The following is a 19,819-nucleotide window of genomic DNA, read 5'->3' as shown; positions in this document are numbered from 1 at the left end:
GAATAATTCTGGGTACAGGCCACACTCCTGGGTTCCCCTAAGGCACACATTTCTACTCTTCTCACACCAACAACTCTTTTTTGAGATGGGGTCTTGCCCTGTCACCTAGGCTGGAGTGCAGTAGTGCCATCATAGCTCACTGCAGCCTTGAACTCCACAACTCAAGGGATCCTCCCACCTCAGCCTCTTGAGTAGTTGGGACTACAAGCATGCGCCACCACGCCCAGCTAATTTTTTTATTTTTTATTTTTGTAGAGACTGGGTCTCTCTCTGTTGTCCAGGCAGGTCTCAAACCCCTGAGCTCAAGTGGTCCTCCTACCTTGGCCTCCCAAAGTGGTGGGACTACAGCCGTGAGCCATGCAACGGGCCTATACTTTTTAGATTCCATACAAAGGAATACTATTCTGGACATTTCATGTAAATGAATAATTTAATATATGACCTTTTGTGTCTGGTTTTGTTAATGGATGGTACCGTGTAGTTCCAGGCTCTTGGTGTCCCAAACAAAGAACTGGACGTGACACAGATAGCATAGCAAAGCAGCAAAAATTTGTTATGCATAGTAACACTCCCAGAGAGGAGAGAGCGGGCTGACCCGCGAGTAGTATCAGTCCCAGTTTGTTACATTTCATGGCCTTTTATATGTTTTTTTTTTTTTTTTCCACTTGCTCAACCTTAATCTCTTTTGACCAAATTGCTTATTTTTACTTTTATTTTTTGTGACCAAATTGCTACTGCAAGTCCTTCTTATTTTTTTTATCTTGCATGTTTCCGCTCACTGCTTACTCCCTTATGTACATACTGCTTACTCCCTTATTTTGTATGTTCTACTTCTGCTATTTTGCATGTTTTGCTTTTGCTACTGCTTAAGCTAGCTTACATCCAAGGATCCGCTTCACCCCCAGCTTGCTCTGCTAGTCTCCTGCCTCAGTTTCTTCCAACTTGCACAACGTTCTCAAGTTTCATCTATGTTGTAGCTTGTATCAGAATTTCATTCATGTCCAAGTAATATTCTGTTGTGTGGATATACCACATTTTGTTTACCCATTCATCAGTTGATGGACATTTGGGTAGTTTCCACCCTAGCTGTTATGAATAAGGCTGATATGAATATTTGTGTACACATTTTTGTGTAGATATATGTTTTCAGTTCTCTTGGGTCTACAACTAGGAGTAGAACTGCTGGGTTATATGGTATCTCTGTGTTTAATATTTTGAGGAATTGCCAAACTGTTTTCTGGAGTGGCTGCATCATTCTGTAATTCTACCAGCAATATATAAAGGTTCCAATTTCCCCACATCCTGTCAACACTTGTTATTGTCTTTACTTTTTTAAATTTTAGCCAGCCTGGTGGTTGTTAAGTAGTATCTCATTGTGGATTTCATTTGTATTTCCCTAATGACTAATGATGTTGAACATCTTTTTATCTGCATATTGGCTATTTGTAAGCCTCTTTTGGAGAAATGTCTATTCAAATCCTTCACCCAACTGTAGCCAGGCATGGTCGCAGGCACCTGTAATCCCAGCTACTTGGGAGGCTGAGGCAGGAGAATTGCTTGAACCCGGGAGGCAGCAGCTGCAGTGAGCCGAGATCACCCCACTGTACTCCAGCCTGGGTGATGAGCAAGACTCTGTCTTAAAAAAAAAAAAAAGTGGCTGGGTGCGATGGCTCACGCCTGTAATCCCAGCACTTTGGGAGGCTGAGGTGAGTGGATCGCCAGAGGTCAGGAGTTCGAGACCACCCTGGCCAACATAGTGAAACCCCGTCTCTACTAAATATACAAAAAATTAGCTGGGCATGGTGGCGGGCGCCTGTAATCCCAGCTACAAGGGAGGCTGAGGCAGGAGAACTGCTTGAACCTGGGAGGCGGAGGTTGCAATGAGCCGAGATTGTGCCATTGCACTCCATCCTGGGCAACAAGAGTGAAACTCTATCTCAAAAAAAAAAAAAAAAAAAAAAAAATTCCTGTGCCTATTTTCAAATCAGGTTATATGTCTTTTTATTTTTGAGTTGTAGAAGTTCTTTATATATTCTGGATACGAGTCCCTTATCAGATACATGATTTGCAAATACTTCTCCCATTCCATAGGTCCTCTTGCTTTTAAGTGTTACCTTAAGTATAAAATTCTAGTTTGCTAGTTATTTACTTTTTTTTTTTTTGAGACAGGGTTTTCGCTCTGTTGCCCAGGCTGAATTGTAGTTATGTGATCTCAGCTCACTGCAACCTCTGCCTCCCAGGCTCAAGCAATCCTCCCACCTCAGCCTCCAGCAATCCTCCCACCTCAGCCTCCCAGGTAGCTGGGACTACAGGCATGCTCCACCATGCCTGGCTAATTTTTTTTTTTTTTTTTTTTTTTGGTAGACAAGGGGTTTCACCATGTTGCCTAGGCTGGTCTCAAACAAGCTGCCTGCTTCAGCCTCCCAAAGTGCTGGGATTACAGGTGTGAGCTCCCATGCCCGACCTGTTATTTACTGTTATACATTTAAAAATATTATTCCTTTGTTATCTAGCTTCCTTGATGATAGAAGGTGAGGGTTTCATGTCATTCATGCCTCCCTCTTCCAGTTTTAAAGAATGCTTGTAATTACATGGGCTCTCCTAGATACTCCAGGATAATCGTGTTTTAAGGTCAGCTGATGAGCAACATTAATTTTATCTGCACTCTTAATTCCCCCTTCCTATGTAATTGTGCTGTGTAACATAGGACATGAGCAATTGGTGGGGGTGGGGGTTATTACTTTGGCCACCACAGTAACTATTTTATGCCAGGTACTCAGCTAAGCACTGGTGAATTAAGCATGAATAACACACACTCCCTAATCTCCATCCATTCATGGGAGGAGCACCTCACCTGCCATGCTCCTGAGAATCTGGGGAGTCAAAGAAGTCTTCCATGAGGAGGTGATGCCAAAGCAGACAAGTGACAGAGGAGTCAAAGCTAGCTAGGAAGAGAGTAGAGGTTTAAGGGGAAGCGTATTATAAGCAGAGGATATCACCCACTTCAGAGACTCCCAGAGGAGAAAGAGTGTGCGTTCAAGGGGCAGATGAGGCTCAGTTGGACTCCATAGCAGATGAAATGGAGAGGAGCAAGCAGTGAGGCTGCCTTGCAAGGCAGGGCAGAGCAGGGGCTGTTAAGGAGTTTGGACTTAATCCCTGAGGCAAGGAGAAGTGATGTAAATGGGGGAGTAACATGATGAGATTCATGGATTAGAGACATGGTTTAGGCTGCTGTAGAGAAGGCACCAGGGAGAGCGGATGGCTCAATGGGTGTGCAGGAAACCTCTCACTGAGTTTAGGGAGAGGTTTTTAAAACAGAAGAAGTTTGAGTAATTTAAGTGATGATGGGAAGGAGCTAAAAGTGGGGGATAGGTTAAAGATACAGGAAAGTGGGAGGAAGAACTGAGGAAAAAGTGAGGTTCCGAGAGGGCAGGAGAAGAGGAGATTCCCATAGGGGGATTAACACTTTCTTTTCTTTTTTCTTACTAAGACAGGGTCTCACTCTGTCGCCCAGGCTGGAGTGCAGTGGCACAATCTTGGCTCACTGTAGTGTAGACTTCCCAGGCTCAAGGGATTCTCCCACCCCAGACTCCCAAGTAGCTGGAACTATGGGTATGCACCACCACCACACCTGGCTAATGTTTCTTTTTTTTGGTAGACACAGAGTCTCACTATTTTGCGCTGATTGGTCTCCAACTCCTGGCCTCAAGCGATCCTCCTGCCTAGGCTTCCCAAATTGCTGGGATTACAGGCATGAGCCACAATGCCTGGCCTCTGCTAGTTCTGTATTCTCTAGAGTTGTCTTTACTTTGGGCTAGTGTGTCCCTCATTGTGCTGATCCTCTGTAAAAATTAATACCTTTTTTTTTTTTTCGAGATGGAGTTTCACTCTTGCTGCCCAGGCTGGAGTGCAATGGCACTATCTCGGCTCAGCGCAACCTCCACCTGCCGGGTTCAAGCGATTCTCCTGCCTCAGCCTCCCGAGTAGTTGGGATTACAGGCATGTGCCATTATGCCCAGCTAATTTTGTATTTTTAGTAGAGATGGGGTTTCTTCATGCTGGTCAGGCTGGTCTCGAACTCCTGACCTCAGGTGATCTGTCTGCCTTGGCCTCCCAAAGTGCTGGGATTACAGGCATGAGCCATTGTGCCTGGCCAAAATTAATACTTTTTATATTAAATTTACATATATATACATTTTTTCTTTTTGATGCCGGGTCTCACACTGTCACCCAGGCTGGAGTACAGTGGCACAACCTCTGCTCACTGCAGCCTCCACCTGCCAGGCTCAAGCAATTCTCCTGCCTCAGCCTCCTGAGTAGCTGGGATTACAGGTAAGTGCCACCACACCCAGCTGATTTTTGTGTTTTTTGTAGAGACGAGGTTTCACCATGTTTCCCAGACTGTTCTCCAACTCCTGAGCTCAGAGCAGTCCACCCACCTTGGCCTCCCAAAGTGCTGGATTACAGGTATGAGCCACCTTGCTCATTCTAGTTTAAACTTTTGAGTGGTTTGTGTCTCCTGATTGGACTCTTACAAATACAGAATTGATGCTAGGAAGGGTACCAGGAGATAGACGCACACAGATGGGATTTGGGAATAGGTTTGGTTATCCAAGGAGCAGTGCTGAGCTCCTTGCTAATGGGATATGGGATGCTGGTGATTTCCAGGAAGTGACCTCACAATGACTCAAGCTACCACATACTGTTGATTGTGAAATGCCAGTTGAAGCATATGTCCTGCGAGCTTAGGGGTGCTACAAGTTGACCACTGCAGCAGTAAAGATGACTCTGAAGAATGGCATGGGATGGATCCTTTCGAATGCACTTGAGCAGCGGTCTCCAACCACAGGGCCACAGAGCTGGAGGTGAGCAGCAGGCGAGTGAAGGGAAACTTCATCTGTATTTCTAGCCCCTCCCGTCGCTTGCATGACCACCTGAGCTCCATGTCCTGTCAGATCAGCAGCAGCATTAGATTCTCATAGGAGCACAAACTCTGTTGTGAAGCGTGCATGCGAGGGATCTAGGTTGTGTACTCCTTATGAGAATCTAATGCCTGATATTCTGTTACTGTCTACCATCACCCCAGATGGACAGTCTAGTTGCAGGAAAACAAGCTCAGAGATCCCACTGAGTCTACGTTATAGTGAGTTGTAGAATCATTTCATTATATATTACTATGTAGTAATAATAGAAATACAGTGCACAATATATGTAATGCACTTGAATCATCCTGAAATTATTCCCTCACTCCAAGTCTGTGGAAAAATTGTCTCCCACACATTCACTCTGTTTTTTGGTAGAGGCAGGGTCTTAATATATTGCCCAGGCTGATCTCAAACTCCTGGCCTCAAGTAATATACCTCTCTCAGCCTCCCAAAGTGCTGAGATTACAGGCATAAGCCACCACCCTCAACCAAGACTTTCTTAAACCAAATAAAAATTAAGTGAGATTACTTGAGCCCAGGTGGTCAAGGCTGCAGTGAGCCTGATTGCACCACTGCACTCCAGCCTAGGTGACAGAATGAGACTGTCTCAAAAAATAAAATAAAATACAAATTAACCCTTTATGACATTCCCAGTAACTTTCCCTCCTAAGTGTTCCCCACAAGTCTTTGAATTCTGTTTAATTTTCACATAACATTTAAGACATTTAAGAACTTATGTCTGTCTGTGTCATCCCTTTATGTCAAAAGATGTCTTTTTGTCACTTCCAGCTGGATCTACCATGAAAGACTTCTGAATCCAGGAAGAGTGACTGGGCAACATGTTATTCAGGTACAAAAAGATTTGGACTGTAACTCAAAAATGATCAAATAATAGTACATGCATCAAGTGCAATGGGAAGCTCTTCTGGAGAGTGAGAGAAGCTTCCGGTTAAGGTGACATTGAAGCCAAGTCCTGAAAGATGAGGAAGAGTTGTATGAGAGTGGGGAGGGAAGTGGGAGGTGGAGGGATGGGGAATGGGCTGGGATGGGATGGAGCAAACTGCCCGGGAAGGGAAACCAGCACTGTACAGACCTGAACAACAAAGATGGCATATTTTGTTCAGGGAATGGTGAATTCAGTGTGGCAGGAATGCTTTGTAGAGACAGTAATTTGCTTGTATGGAATTTTGCCTGAGAGACCTCATTGCAGTTTCTGATTTTTTGATGTCATCATCCATCACTGTCCTTGTCAAATAGTTTGGAATAGGTATAATGATCACAATAACCCCAAGCATAATATTTCGTTAATTCTCACAGAATCACAGGTAGCTGCCACAGTTATCCCCATTTTATGAATGGAGTGATGAAGCCTTAGGAATAATGAATGATTTGCCCAAGCTCACCTGGATATTAAGACTGAGTCAAATGTTGGGTCTGGTCTGACTTTAATGTTTGCTTTGTTCATGAGCACCACGTATTGCCTCTCCTATGCAGTTAAGCAGGTAGACAGGTGACAGAAAAGCCCATGTTTGTCTCTACTCACACACTTCCAACTGAATGTATGTATGGAGTTTCTACACCAAATTCTTCAGTGCTCTGGATATTAACTGGGTGTCCCATGACTTTATTCTGACACTACCTGGAGTTAGCACAGACCCCACAAGTTAGGGGCTCAGTCCCACGAGACCATCCTGACTTCAGATGCCAATGGCAAGTCCTAAGTTGTCACCTGTACTTTTGACCAACCTGTTACAAATCGGGGGTTCCCATAACTGTCTTCTTGGGTTTAATAATTTGCTAGAACAGTTTACGGAACTCAGAAAAACAGTTTATTTTCTTTTTTTCTGAGAGAGAGGGTCTTATTTTGTTGCCCAGGCTGGTGTGCCATGGTGTAGTCATAGTTCATTGCAGCCTTGATTGTCTGGGCTCCAGTGGTTCTTCCACCTCAGCCTCCCTAGTAGCTGAGACTACATGCCTGCACAACCACATCTGGCTAGTTTCTTTTATTTTTTGTATAGATGGGGTCTTGTTGTGTTGGCCAGGCTGGCCACAAATTCCTGGTCTCAAGTGATCCTCCCACCTCAGCCTCTGAAAGTGCTGGGATTACAGATGTGAGCCACCACATCTGGCCAGTTCATTTCCTATTACTGGTTCATTGTGAAGGATACATCTCAGAAACAGTCAATGAAAGAGACGTGCATGCTGGATGCAGTGGCTCATGCCTGTAATCTCAGCACTTTGGGAGGCCAAGGTGGGAGGATCGCTTAAACTCAGGAGTTTGAGACCAGCCTGGGCAACATGGTGAAAACCTGTCTCTATAAAAAATTAAAAAATAAGAATAATAACCGGTGTGGTGTTGTGCACCTAGGGTTCCAACTACTAGGGAAGCTGAGATGAGAGGATGCCTTGAGCTGGGGACTGGGGAGGCTTAGGTTACAGTAAGCTGAGATTGTGCCACTGCACTCTAGCTTGGACAAAAGAGCCTGATCCTGTCTCAAAAAAAGGAAACATACCCAGGGCAAGTTAAGTTTAGAGGGGCACAGAGCTCCCATGCCCTCTGTTGAACATGCGACCCTCCCAGCATCTCCTGTGTCCAGCGACCCTGAAAGCTCTGCAAACCCCGTTCAGGATGTTTATGGAGGCTTTATTATGCAAGCATGATTGATAAAATCTTTGGCTGTTGGTGATTAAGTCAGTCTCCAGCCCCTCTTCCTCCTGGAGTTCAGTGCATGAGGCTGAAAGTTCCAAGCCTCTTACCATGTGGTTGCATGGTAATCAGCCCTTCTCTTGAAGAAATTTAGGAGCTTGCAGTCACCCAGTCATCTCAACAACGTCCCCAAATGCATTCTTACCATGCTGGAGATCCCAAAGTTCTTAGAGGCTCTTGTGTTAGAAACCTGGGACCAAGACCAAATATTAAAACAAAAGATGTTCCTGTCACATCTATCACTGAGGTCTTTGTAAGAGCTTTAGAAGCTCTGTGCCAGGAACCAGGGACAGAGATTAAATATATATTTCTTTTCTTTTTTTTGAGACAGAATCTCCCTGTGTCATCCAGGCTGGAGTGCAGTGATGTGATCATAGCTCACTATAGCTTTGGCCTTCTGAGATCAAGCGATCCTCCCATCTCAACCTCCCAAGTAGCTAGGACTACACATGCATGTCACCCATGCCCAGCTCATTTTTGTAGAGTCGGAGTTTCACCATGGTGGCCAGGTTGGCCGTGTTGGCCAGATGGGGTCTTCTTTCGTTGCCCAGGCTGGCCGCAAATTCCTGGGCTCAAGTGATCCTCCCACCTCGTCCTTGTAGAGATGGGATTTAGTTATGTCGTCCAGGCTGATCTCAAACTCCTGGGCTAAATCGATTGTCTCACCTCAGCCTCTCAAGTAGCTGGGACTACAGGCTCATACCACCATGTCGGGCTAATATTTATTTTTATTTTTTTCTAGAGGTGGGGGTCTCACTATGTTGTTCATGCTAGTTTCAAACTTTGGGCCTCAAGTGTTCCTCCTGCCTTGACCTCCTAAAGTGTTGGGATTCTGGGTGGGAGCCACCATGCCCAGCAATCACAAGGGTCTTTATAAAAGAAAGAGAGTAGGAGATTCAGAATTGGAGCAGGAGATGTGGTGATGAAAGCAGAGGTAAGAGAGGGAGATTTGAAGATGCTTCACTTCTGGCTTTGAAGATGGAGTCAGGGGCCATGATCCAAGGAATGGGGGTGGCTTTTAGAAGCTGGAAAAGCCAAGGGAACACTTTAGAGTCTCCAGAAGGAATGCAGCCCTGCTGACACCTTGACTTTAGCCTTAATAGACCTAGTTTGGGTTTCTGGCCCCTAGAACCGTAAGATGGTAGATTTGTGGTGTTTTAAGCCACTAAATGTGGGAAACTGCAAACTATGTTGCAGCAGCAAGAAGAAATGAACATGAAGCCAGGCATGATGGCTCATGCCAGTAATCCCAGCACTTTAGGATTTAGGCAGGAGGATCACTTGAGGCCAGGAGTTCAAGACCAGTCTGGGCAACATAGTAAGACCTTGCCTCTATAAAAAATGAAAAAATTGGCCAGGCGTGGTGGCTCACGCCTGTAATTCCAGCACTTTGGGAGGCCGAAGCGGGCAGATTACCTGAGGTCAGGAATTCGAGACCAGCCTGGCCAACATCGCGAAACCCCGGCTCTACTAAAAATACAAAAATTAGCTGGGCGTGGTGGCACGCACCTGTAATCCCAGCTACTTGGAAGGCTGAGGCAGGAGAATCACTTGAATCTGGGAGGTGGAGGTTGCAGTGAGCCAGGATCGCACCATTACACTACAGCCTGGGCAAGAAGAGTGAAACTCTGTCTCAAAATAAAATAAAATAAAATACTAAAAAATTTAGCCAGGCATGATGGCATGAACCTGGAGTCCCAGCTACTCGGGAGGCTGAGGTGGGAGGATCGCTTCAGCCTGGAAGAAAGTAAAGAAAGAAGAAATGAGCATGGTGGGCATGGGGACAGATGGCAATGTTAAATAGAATGGTCAGGGGTGGCCTCCTAAGTGAAAATTGAGTAAAGACTTGAAGGAGGGGAAGGAGCTGGCCAAGGTGCTGAGGGAAGAGGAGTGTAGGCAGAAACAATAGAATAAAGTGTCTGAGGTATGTCTGAGGCTCTGGAAGGAGGCCCATGGAGCAGACGGAGAGAGGGAGAGAATTAGGGGAGGGGGCCAGGGAGTTGCTGGGTGGGGATCAGTACAGATCACATAAGCCCCGGGAGCTTATTGCTGGGGTTTTGGCTTTTACTCTGACTCAGATGGGAACTGCGGGAGGGTTCTGAGCAGAGAGGCGACGTGATCTGTCTCCTGATTTAAAAGCATTCTCTGGCTGCTGAGTTGAGAAAGACTATGGGAAGATGTGGGCAGAAGCATGGGGGCCAAGCTTTGGCAACATCCAGGCAGGAGATGATGGTGGTCCTGACCAGGGTCATGGTGGTGTTGAGAGATGGTCAGAGGGGAGAAGTAAGGGAGGAGGCCAGGGAGTTGCTGGGTGGGGATCTTTAGTACATGTCGAAGACAGTCAACAGGATTTCCTGACAGACTGGATATGGGGTGTGAGAGAAGGCAGGGGTCAAGGTTGAGTTTGATTGTTACTGAAATTATTAAGTAATTTTAAAAAACACTACTGCCTTTCCCAATCCTACCAAGTATGGGATGCTAGATTAAAGAAATCTCTTCGGGCTCATTGCGGTGGCTCATGCCTGTAGTCCCAGCTGTTTGGTAAGCAGAGGTGGGAGTATCTTTTAAGGGCAGGTGTTCAAGACCAGCCTGGACAACACAGCAAGATCTGCTCTTTACAAAAATATTTTTCAAAATTAAATAAATGTAGCTAGGCATGGTGATGTGTACTTGTAGTTTCAGCTACTCAGGTGGCTGAAGTGGGCAGATCTCTTGAGGTCAGGAGTTTGAGGCCAGCTTGGGCAACACAGCAAGACCCCTCACTCTACAAAAAAATTTAAAAAATAACCAGGTATGGTGGCACTCAACTGTACTACCAGCTACTGGGGAGCTGAGGCAGGAAGATGGCTTGAGCCCAGGAGGTCGAGGCTACAGTGAGCTGTAAGTGCACAGCTGCACTCCAGTCTGGGTGACAGAGCAGGACCTGTCTCACAATACAAATAAAAATACAAGTAAAATAATGAAATCTCAAGTCAGAGCCTTTTGGCTCTGCAGCCCTTGCAACCCCTCAGCCGTGCAGTGGGGTTTGCATCGCCGGGAATGAGGAGACCCCTGCCCAGTGTTGTTGCCTGACTAATCAGTGTTTTAAAACATATATTAATCGGGGTGGGCGCGGTGGCTCACACCTGTAATCCCAGCACTTAGGGAGACCCAGGTGGGTGGATCACCTGAGGTCAAGAGTTCAAGACCAGCCTTGCCAACATGGCGAAACTCCTTCTCTACTAAGAAAATACAGTAATTAGCTGGACATGGTAGTGGGCCCCTGTAATCCCAGCTACTTGGGAGGCTGAGGTAGGAGAATCGCTTGAACCTGCGGGGCGGAGGTTGCAATGAGCTGAGATTGCGCCACTTCACTCCAGCCTGGGCAAAAGAACAAGACTTTGTCTCAAAGAAAAAAAAAAAAAGTATTATATCAACATGTAATGGTTTTATTATTAATATGTAATGAATATTAAATATTTTTAAAATCTTGTATTATATCAACATGTAATGGCTTTAATATGTGATGAATAATATTCAAAAACTTGTGTCTTATTTTCTAGTTTTAATATAATTATCTACAGAAAGAAATAGTTTTAGAGATCTTCAATAAAGTTAAAAAACGTAAAGGGATGTTAGACCCCAAAAGATTGAGAATTTCTAGTTTAGAAATATTCAGAGTAAGCCACATACTACTTGCTACTTGAACATTTTTTTTCTTTGTTTTTTATTTTAGGAGATGGGGTCTCACCTTGTCACCCAGGCACAGTGGTGCCATCACAGCTCGCTGCAGCCTTGAACTCCTGGGCTAAGGATCCTCCTACCTGAGCCTCCTGAGTAGCTGGGACTGTAGGTATACATGACGATACCTGGCTAATTTTTAAATTGTTTTGTAGACATGGGGTCTCACTTTGTTGGCCAGGCTGGTGTCAAACTCATGGCCTCAAGTGACCCCTCCACCCCTGCCTCCCATCCTAGAGGTATGTGCCACCACAAGGAGCACTTGTTCAATTTTCTAAAAAAAAAATTTCTAGCTCTCCCTCTCCCTTTCCCTCTCCCTCCCCCTCCCCCTCCCCCTCCCCCTTCGGTCTCCCCCTCCCCCTCCCCCTCCCCCTTCGGTCTCCCCCTCCCCCTCCCCCTCCCCCTCCTTCCTTCGGTCTCCCTCTCCTTCTTTTTTCGGTCTACCTCTGTTGCCGAAGCTGGACTGTACTGCGGTGATCTCGGCTTGCTGCAACCTCCCTGCCTCGGGCTCCTGTGATTCTCCTGCCTCAGCCTGCCGAGTGGCCTGGGATTACAGGCATGCGCCGCCACGCCTGACTGGTTTTTGTGTTTTTGGTGGAGACGGGGTTTCGCCCTGTTGACCGGGCTGGTCTCCAGCTCCTGACCTCGAGTGATCTGCCCGCCTCGGCCTCCCGAGGTGCTGGGATTGCAGACGGAGTCTCGCTCACTCAGTGCTCAGTGTTGCTCAGGCTGGAGTGCAGTGGCTTGATCTCGGCTCGCTACAACCTCCACCTCCCAACCGCCTGCCTTGGCCTCCTAAAGTGCTAAGATTACAGCCTCTGCCCCACCGCCACCCCGTCTAGGAAGTGAGGAGCATCTCTGCCTGGCCGCCCATCATCTGGGAAGTGAGGAGCGCCTCTGCCCGGCCGCCATCCGGTATAGGAAGTGAGGAGCGTCTCTGCCCGGCCGCCCATCATCTGGGATGTGAGGAGCGCCTCTGCCCGGCCGCCCCGTCTGGGAAGTGAGGAGCGCCTCTGCCCTGTCGCTCCGTGTGGGAGGTGAGGAGCATCTCTGCCTGGCTGCCCCGTCTGGGAGGTGAGGAGTGCCTCTGCCCGGCCGCCACCCTGTCTGGGAGGAAGTGAGGAGCACCTCTGCCTGGCTGCCCCGTCTGGGAGATGAGGAGCACCTCTGCCCGGCCGCCCCATCTGGGAGGTGAGGAGCGCCTCTGCCTGGCCGCCACCCCGTCTGGGAGGAAGTGAGGAGCGCCTCTGCCCGGCCGCCACATCTGCGAAGTGAGGAGCACCTCTGCCCGGCCGCCACCCCGTCTGGGAAGTGAGGAGTGCCTCTGCCCGGCTGCCCCCTCTGGGAAGTGAGGAGCACCTCTGCCCGGCCGCCACCCCGTCTGGGAAGTGAGGAGCGCCTCTGCCCGGCCGCCCTGTCTGGGAGGTGAGGAGCGCCTCTGCCTGGCTGCCACTCCATCTGGGAGGAAGTGAGGAGCGCCTCTGCCCGGCTGCCCCATCTGGGAGGTGAGGAGCGCCTCTACCCGGCCGCCCCGTCTGGGAAGTGAGGAGCGCCTCTGCCCGGCCGCCCCGTCTGGGAAGTGAGGAGCGCCTCTGCCTGGCCGCCCCGTCTGGGAGGTGAGGAGCGCCTCTGCCTGGCTGCCACCCCGTCTGGGAGGAAGTGAGGAGCGCCTCTGCTCCGCCACCCCGTCTGGGAGGTGAGGAGCCCCTCTGCCCGGCCGCCCCATCTGGGAAGTGAGGAGGGCTTCTGCCCGGCCGCCCCGTCTGGGAAGTGAGGAGCGCCTCTGCCCGGCCGCCCCGTCTGGGAAGTGAGGAGCGCCTCTGCCCGGCCGCCCTGTCTGGGAGGTGAGGAGTGCCTCTGCCTGGCTACCACCCTGTCTGGGAGGAAGTGAGGAGCACCTCTGCCCGGCTGCCACCCCGTCTGGGAGATGAGGAGCGCCTCTGCCCGGCCGCCCCGTCTGGGAGGTGAGGAGCGTCTCTGCCCGGCTGCCCCGTCTGGGAAGTGAGGAGCGCCTCTGCCCGGCCGCCCCGTCTGGGAAGTGAGGAGCGCCTCTGCCCGGCCGCCCATCGTCTGGGATGTGAGGAGCGCCTCTGCCCGGCCGCCCTGTCTGGGAAGTGAGGAGCGCCTCTGCCCGGCCGCCCTGTCTGGGAGGTGTACCCAACAGCTCCGAAGAGACAGCGACCATCGGGAGTGGGCCATGAGGACGACGGCGGTTTTGTTGAAAAGAAGGGGGGAAGTGTGGGGAAAGGAAGGAGAGATCAGATTGTTGCTGTGTCTGTGTAGAAAGAGGTGGGCATACGAGACTCCATTTTGTTCTGACTAGGAGAAATTCTTCTGCCTTGGGATGCTGTTGATCTGTGGCCTTTCCCCCAGCCCCCTGCTCTCTGAAACATGTGCTGTGTCAACTCAGGGTTAAATGGATTAAGGGCGGTGCAAGATGTGCTTTGTTAAACAGATGCTTGAAGGCAGCATGCTCTTTAAGAGTCATCACCACTCCCTAATCTCAAGTACCCAGGGACACAAACACTGCAGAAGGCCGCAGGGACCTCTGCCTAGGAAAACCAGAGACCTTTGTTCATGTGTTTATCTCCTGACCTTCTCTCCACTATTATCCTATGACCCTGCCATATCCCCCTCTCCGAGAAACACCCAAGAATCATCAATAAATACTTAATTTAAAAAAAAAAGAAAACTTAAAAAAAAATTTCTAAAGTAAGGCTGTGGGATGATGGCAGGAAGATAAAAGAAAAACAGAAGAATAAGTTAAAATGACTTATTCACACATATTCTTTTGACAGCAAGAAGAACTTTTAGTATATACATTCCTTACAAACAAACAAAAGGCAGATAAACAATGTTGTATAGGAACTTCAACACACACCGTACAATATTCCCATTTTGCTGACATAAGTTATGGAAATTTCTTGGTTTACTTGAGTGTCGCTACCAGTATTTTGCTTCTCTGATGATTTTTATCAACTTCCTCATCTGTTAACTTCTCTCCAGGGTATGTCATATCATGACATACTGCTGCTGCATGAACATGGCCAGTGTCTTCCTGTTAAACATGTAGAATGCTTTCCTAATTTCTCTTTTTACCTTCTGTCTTTGTGTTTTGCATTTTTCTTACTTTTATTGTCAGAAACTCCAGAAACTCAATCGTACTAATTTATCACCATTTGCTTTATTAATTTATACTTTGCTTATATGGAATTTTGCCCAACAGATCTCATTACAATTTCTAACCTGTTTTATTTTGTTTTTTTTCTGAGACAGGGTCTCCCTCTGTTGTCCAAGGCTGGAGTGTAGTAGTGCTATCACAGCTGACTGCAGCCTCAACCTTCCAGGCTGAAGCGATCCTCCCATCTCAACCTCCCACGTGGCTGAGACTATAGGTGCTTGCCACTATGCCCAACTAATATTTGGAATTTTCCTATACGTGGATTCCAGAGGGGTGACAGCGAAACGTGAGTAAGCATGGATTTTGGTATATGCAGAGATGGGGGGCTGGAACTAATTCTGTATACTGAGGGACGACTGTATATGTTTTTACAATTATGCTGTAGGATACATACTGTTGCATAGCCTTGAAAATAATAATTTTTAATTGAGTGGAATAATAATAATATTGATAAAACTAGCAGCTGGCCAGGTGTGGTGGCTCACACTGGTAATCGCAACACTTTGGGAGGCTGAGGCAGGAGGATGGCTTGAGGCCAAGAGTTTGCGATAGGCCTTGGAAACAAAGGGAGTCACCATCCCTACAGAAAAATACATGAATTAGCCTAGTGTGGTGGCATGTTCCTGTAGTCCCAGCTACTTGGGAGGCTGAGGTGGGAGGATCACTTGAGCCCAGGGAGGCTGAGACTGCAGTGAGTCATGATCAGGCCTCTGCACTCCAGCCTGGGTGACAGAGTGAGACCCTGTCTCAAAACAACAAAAAAGTAGCAGCTAACATCAACTGACCTTTTACCAGGTGCCTATTAATACCATAGTTTAATTTCTCACAACTGTTTCTTATTTCACTTACCAACTCTGTCTTCAGTTACTCCCAGATTTTTACTGTGTTTGTACAGGTGACCTTTTGTTTAGATTGAATTGTCTCCCCAGAAGTAAGATTACTGTGAGTCATGGTGAATGGACATTCTCATTACCCTTGATGTAAATTGACAAGGTTTTGGATGCCTCCCAGCTATAATCTTAGCACTTTGGGAGGCTAAGACAGGAGGATTGCTTGAGGCCAAGAGTTGGAGGAGGCAGTATGGTAGTATGGTGAGACCCTGTCTCTATTATTTTAAAAAATTGACAAGCTTTACCCTGGAAGGCTTATACACAATTTAAACACCCCTCATAGTATAAGAAAGTGCCCATTTGACTGCACCTTTGCCAGCACAGGGTATTATAATTTAGTAAGTCATTTTTTGTTTGATTATTTTAAATAGATAAAAGACCTCATATTACTTTACTTGTCACATTTCAACATCTTTCCTTAGCTTATTAGCTCTATTTCTTTTCTGTCTGTAAATGGTTGTTGTTGTTTTGTTCTTTGAGACAGGGTCTTGCTCTGTCACCAGGCTGGACTGTAGTGGCGTAATAATGCCTCACTGCAGCCTTGACCTCCCAGGCTCAAACTTCAGCATTCCGAGTAGCTGGGACTACAAGTGTGCACCACCACTCCCAGCTAATGTTTTTCTTTTTTTGGATAGAGACACGGTCTCACTGTGTTGTCCAGACCGGTCTCTAGCTCCTGGCCTTAAGCAATCCTCCTGCATTAGCTTCTCAAATTGCTGGAATTTCAGGCATGAGCCACCATGCCTGGCCTGGGCTAGTCCTATATTCTCTAGAGTTCTCTTTACTTTGTGCTAGCCAATCTCTCATTATGCTGTTCACCTGTTATAATGAATAATTCTCTGTATTAAATTTTACCACTTTAAACTTTTGAGTGGTTTATGCTTCCTGATTGGACTGTGACTAATATGCTAGGAAGGGTCCCAGGAGATAAACCCACACAGATGGGATTTGGGCATAGGTTTGGTTTCCCAGGGGGCAGTGCTGAGCTCTTTGCCAGTGAGAAATGGAATGCTGGTGATTTCCAGGAAGTGACCTCACAGTGACTCAAGCTACCACTTACTGTTTGTTGATTGTGACAAAATGCCAGCTGAGGCACATGCCTTGGGAGCTAAGTGGTTGCTGCACTTGACCACTATGAAGACTGGTGTGGGAAGGGTCGTTTTGGATGCACTTGAGCAGGGGTCCCCAACCCCTGAGCCATGGAGCCGTAAGGAGCCACACAGCAGGAGGTAAGTGGTGTCGAGTGAGGGAGTGAGGGAAGCTCCGTCTGTATTTACAGCCACTCCCCTTTGCTCACATTCCCACCTGAGCTCCACCTTCTCAGATCAGCAGCAGCATTAGATTCTCATAGGAGAACGCACCCTGTTGTGAACCGTGCATGTGAGGGATCTAGGTTGTGCTGTCCTTATGAGAATCTAATACCTATTGATCTGTCACTTTCTCCCATCATGCTCAGGTGGGACCATCTAGTTGCAGGAAAACAAGCTTAACACGCCCACTGATTCTACATTATGGTGAGTTCTATAATTATTTTATTATATATTATAGTGTAATAATGGAAATAAAGTGCCTAATAAATATAATGTGCTTAAATCTTTCGGCCCAGCTGCTACCTCCCGGCAGCCTCTCCAGGCCCAGAACTTTCTCCAGTCAGCCTCTACAGACCAAGCTCATGACTCACAATGGCCTATTTAGGGCCATACCCTACCTCACGGCAGTCTCCGCAGATGAGGCTACTGCCTCACAACAGCCTGCACAGGCACAGCTCCATCGTTACAATGGCCTCTTTAGACCCAGCTCCTGCCTCCCAGCCTTCTCTCCAGGCCCTGAACTTTCTCAAGTCGACCTCACCAGGCCCAGCTCCTGCCACTCATTGGCCTCCCAAGGGCCAGCTTTTGCCTCACGGCCACCTTCCAAGACCCAGCTCCTGTTGTACAGTGGCCTCTTGAGGCCCATCTTCTGACTCCCGGCAGCCTGTACGGGCCCAGCTCCTGCCTTACAACGGCCTCTTTAGTCCCAGCTCCTGCCTCTTTGCAGGAGGCCCAAATGTCCTCAAGTCCAGGCCACAAAATCCAGGGCCAAAATGTCCACAAGTTGGCCTCTCAAGGCCCAGCTCCTGCCTTTCGCTGGCGTCTCCAGGCCCAGCTGCTGCCCCCAGGTGGCCTCTACAGGCCGTGCTCTTGCTTCTGACTGTGTGTGGAGGTCCAACTCCTGCCTCAGAACAACCTCTTCTGGCTCAGCTCCTGCCCAGCTCCTAGTGGCCTTTGTAGGCCCAAAACTGCCTCAAGTCAAACTTTCCGGGCCCACCTTCTGCCTCCCAATGGCCTGGACAGGCCCAGCTCCTGCGTGACAATGGCCTCTCCAGGCCCAGCTTTTGCCTCACAGAGGCCTTCCCCAAACAAGGTACTACCTGCCTCCTAGCAGCCTCAACAGGCCCAGATCCTGCCTCACACTAATCTCATTAGGCCCAGCTCATGCCTCACGGTGGCCTCCAGTCCCAGCTCCTGCCCCCCGACAGGCTGTCCGTGCCCGAAACTTCCTCAAGTTGGCCCCTCCAGGCACAGCTCCTGCCTAACATTGGCCTCTTTAGGCACAGCTCATGCCTTGGTGGCCTCTCCAGGCCCAGCTCCTGCATCCCAGCAGCTTCTCTAGACCGAGAACTTTCTCAAGTCTGCCATTCCAGGCCCAGCTCGTGCCTTCCGTCAGCCTCTACAGGCTCAACCTCTGCCTCACAGCAGATTTTCCTGGCCCAGCATGTGCCTCACCGCAACCCCCTAGGCCAAGCTCCTGCCTTTCAGCAGCCTCTACAGGCCCCACTCCTACCTCAATGGCCTCTCTAGGGCAAGCTTATGCCTCACAGTGGCCATTCTGGCCCAGCTTTTGCCTTTTGGCAGCGTCTCCAGACCCAGAACTTCCTCAAGTGGGCCTCTCTAGGCCCAGCTCTTCCTCCCGGCGGCCTCCGCAGGCACAGACTGTTGTCAAGTCGGCCTGTCCAGGGTCAGCTCCTGCCTCCCGGCGGCTTCTGCGGGCCCAAGTCGTCCTCAAGTCGGCCTCCCCAGGCCCAGCTCCGGCCTCTTGGCGGCCTCTCCAGGTGCAAAACTTCCTCGAGTCAGCCTCTCCAGGCCCAGCTCCTCCTGCCTCCCAGTGGCCTCTTTCGGCCCAGCCCAGCTCATGCCTCCCGGCGGCCTTCCCAAGCCCCACTTTTGACTTTCGGCGGCCTCTGCAGGCCTGAATTTGACCTCCAGTCGGCCTCTCCAGGCCCGGCCTCCTGCCTCCCGAAGGCCTGCACCGGCCAAGCCTCTGCCTCACAGCGGACTCTCCATGCCCAGCTAGCTCTCGCCTCACTGCGGGCTCCCCATTCCAAAGCTCCTGCCTCTCGGCCGCTTCGGCAGGCCCAGCTCCCGCCTGCCAGTGGCCTCTTCAGGCCCATGGGGCTCATTCCTCACAATGGCCTTTCCAGGCCCCGTTTTTCCCTTCCGGCAGCCTCTTGGCCTCTAATTGTTTTATCTTTTTTGTATAAATCCCAAAATATGGAATTTTGAAATATTTCCACCATTATATAAATATTTTGGTAGGTAATTTATTTGGAGTGAGTTTCTGCACCAAGCCCGATTTTTTTATTTTATTTTCCTTATTACTTGGTGTTAAACAGGTTTAATGACGGTCATGGCAACTTTTTGGCACAATAAGAAATATCGCCCATGATCAACGTGCTCTGTTCTGGGGAAGGGGGCAAAGCCAGGGTGAATCACTTTCTTAAAAAGTATAACTCAAGTTGGGAGTGCAGAGGGAATGGGGAGAAACCCTCCCGCTGCGAACTCCCCCTATTCCACAGGCGCCTCCCTGTGGCCCAAGGCCCTCTTCACACTCCATCTTGTAGCCCCAGCAGGAGCTATTTTCAGAAAAGTGAAAAGCTCTGAAGGTCCCACACTTCATGGTATGTACAGGGGCTCGGAGGAGGGAAACTGCCCAGCTTTCCCCCGGCACAGCTGCAGGGGTAGGGGGTATATATAAGAGGAACAGGCCTTGGCCAGGCGTGGTGGCTCACGCCTGTAATTCCAGCACTTTGGGAGATGGAGGCAGGCGGATCACGATGTCAGGAGATCAAAATCAGCCTGGCCAAGATGGTGAAACCCTGTCTGTACTAAAAATACAAAAATTAGCCGGACATGGTAGCGTGCACCTGTAATCCCAGCTACCCGGAAGGCTGAGGCAGGAGAATGGCATGAACCCGGCAGGAAGAGGTTGCAGTGAGCCAAGATCACACCACTGCACTCCAGTCTGGGCGACAGAGCAAGACTCCGTCTCAAAAAAAAAAATAATAATAATAAAAAAAGAGAAGCAGGCCTTATTCTGAAAGGATTAAATGGCTTTACCCGGGAGAAGATAACCATCT

At 48.7% G+C, this 19,819-nt stretch overlaps 1 pseudogene; it reads left to right on the top strand.

The window, feature by feature from the left end:
* Nucleotides 1-19,002, top strand: part of LOC129040505 (putative uncharacterized protein FLJ44672) — a 35,713-nt pseudogene extending 16,711 nt beyond the window's left edge.
* Nucleotides 19,003-19,819: the final 817 nt, after the last annotated feature.

Source organism: Pongo pygmaeus, chromosome 6, assembly GCF_028885625.2.
Source record: "Pongo pygmaeus isolate AG05252 chromosome 6, NHGRI_mPonPyg2-v2.0_pri, whole genome shotgun sequence".
Taxonomy (NCBI): Eukaryota; Metazoa; Chordata; class Mammalia; order Primates; family Hominidae; genus Pongo; species Pongo pygmaeus.
The sequence above is the reverse complement of the archived record's forward strand: the minus strand, read 5'-3'. Positions and strand labels throughout refer to the sequence as shown.